This window comes from Musca vetustissima, unplaced genomic scaffold (assembly GCF_032173495.1).
Source record: "Musca vetustissima isolate MV318-11 ecotype Yass unplaced genomic scaffold, APGP_CSIRO_Mvet_v1 utg8222, whole genome shotgun sequence".
NCBI classification, from domain to species: Eukaryota; Metazoa; Arthropoda; class Insecta; order Diptera; family Muscidae; genus Musca; species Musca vetustissima.
This window is the reverse complement of record NW_026887855.1, coordinates 486,120-491,909: the sequence shown is the minus strand read 5'-3', so window position 1 is coordinate 491,909 and position 5,790 is coordinate 486,120.

The window sequence follows — 5,790 nt, the reverse complement described above, 5'->3', positions numbered from 1 at the left end:
TGCCTTGGCACAATACACTTGTACAAACAACAACAACAACGAACAGAACAACATTTTGTGTCAAGATTTTCCATACTTTTTCATTTGTATTGAAATCTGAGGGTTATGTCCCTTCTTTGTGATTGTGTTTAAAAATATTTATAATTTTTCATTATTTGTTATTAACCGGCAGACATGACGACTGACGCTAGATGCTTGAGATTTTGGATAAACAGTTTTCTAAAGGGCACAAAAGGTTCTAAAAAACATAGGGTGTAATTATTTGTATTGGGCCAACGGTCGCAGATTGGGAACAAAATTTGTACTAAGGCACTAAAAGATAAGTACTAAATAGATCAACGTCCGCAGATGGAGAACAACATTTGTACTAAAATACTGCAAGATATGTACCAAATGCATCTGATATTGTTCTCTGTCCAGAATTTTGCGACCGTTCATAAACATAAAACTTATTGTCGATAATATTAAAATAGTTGTTGAAAATTTCCTTTTAAAATTGAATAACAAAATTAAATTTTACTTTTACTAACAGAGCATGTTGATAATAGAACTGAAAGATTTTTTTCTAACCTTCATCCAAATTAATTTGTTATATTCTTAGCAAAAATTATCAATTTGGCTCCACTATTCAAGATTCAACATTAGGGGGGTACCGTTAATGGGGGCTATAACGGTACCCCCTAATGTTGGTAACCCAATTGGCTATAATTTGGTGTGTGAAATCTTCGTATCAAAAACTATCAATATTTACATTGGTTTCGCTGTATTTCCCACATAAACGGACCCCCATTATTTGGTAGCTTCGGGATTTTGACACGTTTTTCAACCAAATTGGCTATAAATAAAATTTAATTAAGGTATGCCATAATTTTAAGACCATAATACATAAAAATATTATTTAATGATATTCTTTCTGTAAATACTGCCACAAATGAAATATTTAGTTTTTCTTATATTTGATCCGCCATTCTGCATTCATTTCATTTGATTCCAAAAATGATTCGATTACTTCATCTTCTAAAAAAATGACCGCCGTTTTCGATCCAAACAATTAAATTTTTCCGTTTTTATTGCAGAATCGTGATCAGCTTTGAGGACGCTGATTATATTATATGTGATATTTATTCATTTCATAAACACACTGCTCTAATTATGGCCAAAAATGGGCCAATTCATGCTTGCGCTCAAATTGTAGTATAAGAAGAACTTTCGGATTCGTCTGAAATATAGATCACCAAGGGCTTCCAACTTTTTTTCGCTAACTAAGAAGCGTACAAATTCTAGTAAAATATATTACCTTGTATTTAATCTTCGGCGTTTGACCATTGCAAGCAAATGCGTTTGGCTTTGGAGTCCACTCGTCTGCACTCTTTGTTAGAAAACGACAAGTCATTCGCAAATCAGTGGTCTGCTTAGCTGATATTTAATGTCTGAGCCTAAACACATGTCAACCAAACACATAAACAAACCTTCATAAATTTAAGCACGAGCCTATGTCACAAACAATTAATTTTCATTGTCGGAGATAGAAGAATTAGCTCATCAGCGGGATGAGTATATAAACGTACGCATGTATCGCAGAAGCAGTTAGAGATTCCAAATTAAAGATAGTGTCAGTACATTACCTAACAATGTGGACAAGGTTAATTTATGTTCCAATGTTGCTTAAACAAAAAATAAAACTAATATCCTTATTAAGGTAACAGGATGCGGGCCAAAGGGTTCGACATAAGGTGTTTCTGTTTGTCTAGAAACGTTTTTATATGTTTCTGTGTAAATATTACCCAAAAACACCCCTTTTTCCAAACAAACAAATGCGACCCTCCACTAGCCTAATGACAGCAGGAAGACAAGAAGAAAGTGTTGTGTAACTAACATGATTTTCAACGCAAATGTTGAGGATACGCGACACTTTCCCTGCTTCGAAAGGGTGACCCGTACACACTCCCAGACGGAAAGTGAAAGGCAACATTAGTGTTTGTAAATTATTAATTCAAATATAATGTGTATCCTTGTACTGCTGTCAGTGTGGTCGGTCGAGCACCTAGGCTCGTCATAAATATGCCGAGTTTATTAGTTGCGGCTGAACATAGACGGGTGATCCTCATACATTGGTCGCATGTTTTTAATGTATCGCTCACAGACATTTGCATACGGTCCCCTCAGTTAGTCGGACGGTCGGTCATATCATTCATTCGAACTTATTAATAATGGTTTACGGTTATATCAGATGGAAATAATTTGTTCAATGATAGTTTCATGTAAATATTTGTAACAGTTAGAAATATTAAGGAGCCTCATGACATATTGTCACTAAATGGGGGTCGAAAGATATGATAGACGTTACTGTTGTTAATATATCGTTACGATACAAAACGTATAATTCGGTCGTAATATCAGTCATGAGGATTCACAGTCGATGGTTTCATTGACATCAGCGCCTCTTACTGCTGTCGGAAGATTCCGTTGTCGTATGCATCTGAATTTACCTTGTTGTCTATTTTCGACTACGGCTGGTCAGAACGAAATTTTTCCATTTGGCAGTTGGCAAATTGTTTAATATACTTAATCTTCATGCTTTACATGTTATAAGCAATATCAAACAAAAGGCTCCCTAATACCCAGCTGACCATTTAACAATGTCCGAATGTATCAATGGCAAAAGACTTCATGGGAATGACTAAAAACCTCGAAGTGTCGTCCACTTAGCATTTATGTCCGCGACAATTAACACGCACAATGGGTTGTATGTGAAATTCTCATAAATTTTAGGATGTTATTTTTGGCAGACATGAACATTTGTTAATATGACATGTAGTAATTGCCACTGAAGACAAATGACAAACCATAAAAAAAACTAAACAATTAAAGGAACATAAAACTTTATAGGATTTTGCCGAAATTAAAAATAAAAAAACATATGTACTTAAGACCACACTTTCTATACTATGTCAAAAAACATATGTACTTAAGACCACACTTTCTATACTATGTCAATCATAATTCTGAGAATATATGTTTTTGCTCCAAAATCGGATTATTAATTGAACATTAAGATATTTTATATATTTTCTTTCGTAAAAACCTGCCCGCTGCAATTACAAAAAGCAACCGAAGAAAAAAGTTGACTTAAATTCTCAATTGATGAGTTACAATACATTTTACACAATCATAAAACATCGAGGTGCGACATGTCCGTCAGTTATTTCATTTCTTCAAAACCTCGCAAAAACGCCAAATATGAAAAATCCGTGGCTTTGTTATTTAAATTGTTTAAATTTCCATATTTTGAGATTAAGAACACTCATTCAATCTCCCCTCGAACAAAACACTCCAAACAGCACAACATTCGTCTCATTCGACCCATTGAGATGCTTGTAAAATTACCGCGAAAAATAAAATTCAAGAGTCTCCTTAAACTGAAATAAAAGTTATTTGGCAAATCATTGCTGAAGAGCATCCTCCTTTAGTTTCCGCCAGCTTGCACCGGCAACAGTAGCACAAACGGATGAGTGCCAACAGGAGTGGGTTGTGTGAACTCGAATTCGTATTTTGTCCCCACCGCTTCGTTGGCTTAAAAAACCGACAAAATATTTAATGAAAGATTTCAATTTTAAGAAATATTTATTAATTACGAAACTTTGATGTGGCAAAACAAAAGTTAATAATTGTAACCTCGGGATATGTTGCCACAAGAAACCCCGACTCCATTTGTTAAATCATTACACGATGTTCCGATTAACCATTATTACGGCAGGCACTATGTGCAACATTGGGCATGGAACATTTGCATAAACATCTGTTGTGAGGGTGGAACGAACATACGTGCCGCTGTTTCGATGATGTTTTTGTTCTGATGTGTTGCCGTATGTCGGTGCTATTTTGCATCGATTTGGCATGTTAAACACTCGAAAGCACTTTGCTAAACGTTTGCATGTATCATTCATTCATTTAACACCATTTATGCACGAATCGACGCGATGCATACACGCTAGATGTTCCAGTGCCACATCTGAAACACAGGCACAGCACCAACCACCCACACCAGTCTTCTGCGTGAGAATCCTGATCGTTTGTTTCTCAGCAGATGTACAAAATTAAGACACACGTACGTTTAGGGATATGAAGGAGTTTTTACAATAAAAAAAAACGATGGCAACTGAATTTTGGGAATAAGACGGCAATGATGGAAACATTGATGTTAACTTAAAATTCAATTTGAAAATGAAAATTGTGTATTTCAATTTTACAATTTTTAGGTATTGTAGAAATGAACGATCATCCCAGTTCAGACAAGGAGTAGATAGAAAGATGTGATCTTCTTATGGGTCACAGCTGACACGTATTACTTGTTTACAAAAATTAGCCTAATATTTGGTGGTATATCGGTGATTTCACTAATATTCAAATCGTGGCTTACATTTAGTCTTTCGGTTATTTTTATGCCGTTTCAACATGGCCCCGTTCTATGACCCAACAAAGAAAGAAAGAAACACGACAAAAAGTAACAACTGAAGAAGAGCCCAACTCAATGCCAACAACAAAAATGTTGCCAAACAATTTATTGCTAAAATATAAACTCCCATAAACTTTTTGCCAAAAACCACTTCCATTGCCGGATGTGCGTGCAAGCGTATGTAACGCTAGATAGACGGAGCGAAGCACGGCGGCAACAGCAGCAGTTTTTCAATTTTCTGCATTGTTTTCCGTTTTTTTTTATTTTTCTGGTATTTAAAAGTTTACACCAAATCTGTTGAGAATATGTGCGAGACAATTTACGAGAAGTGTATTGCCATTGTGTCTGTTGTCATTATTGTTATTGTTGTTGCGAATGATACGGCGAGGGATGACGGTGTTAATAGAATCATTATGAGCTTGTCAAGAAGTTTCAACAACCTACCCAAGGCAGTGGCTTGCTATCGCTGGGAATAAAACAAAAAGAAAAAAAAAACAGCAGCAAAATATTGCCCTCGAAAACAACGAAAAAATAAAAAATAACAAAAACTTTAAGCAAACCAACTGCAATGATGCTTCCTATATGTATTGCCAACATATAATTGTAATTGGCAAAGTTCAATTATCAATTCGACGATTTGATTTGACGAACTTAGTAGTTCAATGTGGGAAATTACTATAGACCCGCTTTCAATAATGTGTGTGTGAAAAGCCCCCCGTTTCGTCATTGATTTTTTGTAGCATTTTACACATGAGTCATTACGTTAATGATACTCGTTTAAGAATTGCAGAGACTTGTCCATCGCTCGCTTCTTTGAAGAACACAAACGATATTTACGGAATAAAATACAAACAAATTTAGTACACACTTACGCAAAGTTCATTCAGATCCCACATTTTCCTCTTCATGTATTCCACTTAAAGTTTGCTTTGGTGTATGTGTGTGTGTTTGTGTTTACACATAACTTTTTTGCGAACTAAGAGAAACAATCCGTTTTTGATTCTACCCACTTCATTAACTGCCATAGAAAGTTGTTTTTCTTCGCTTTTTGCCGGCTCCTGTTAAGCGGCGCAACACATCTGGAAAGGACTCTTTAGTTTCATATTTAAATTGTATGTGGCGCAAAGGGGAAGGAGAAGGAAGCCACAACACACTGGCATTCTTGTTCGTTTTCTTGACGGTACGGCTACGGTTTCATCTGTGATGAGTGGTCTTGAGCTCGGTGCAGGTTTTTTGCAACCGAACAACAGACTTTTCATTCATTAACTTTGGCACCACTAAATCTTAGAGTCTTGTATAACAAATGATACCACAACAACAATAACAAAATGTGT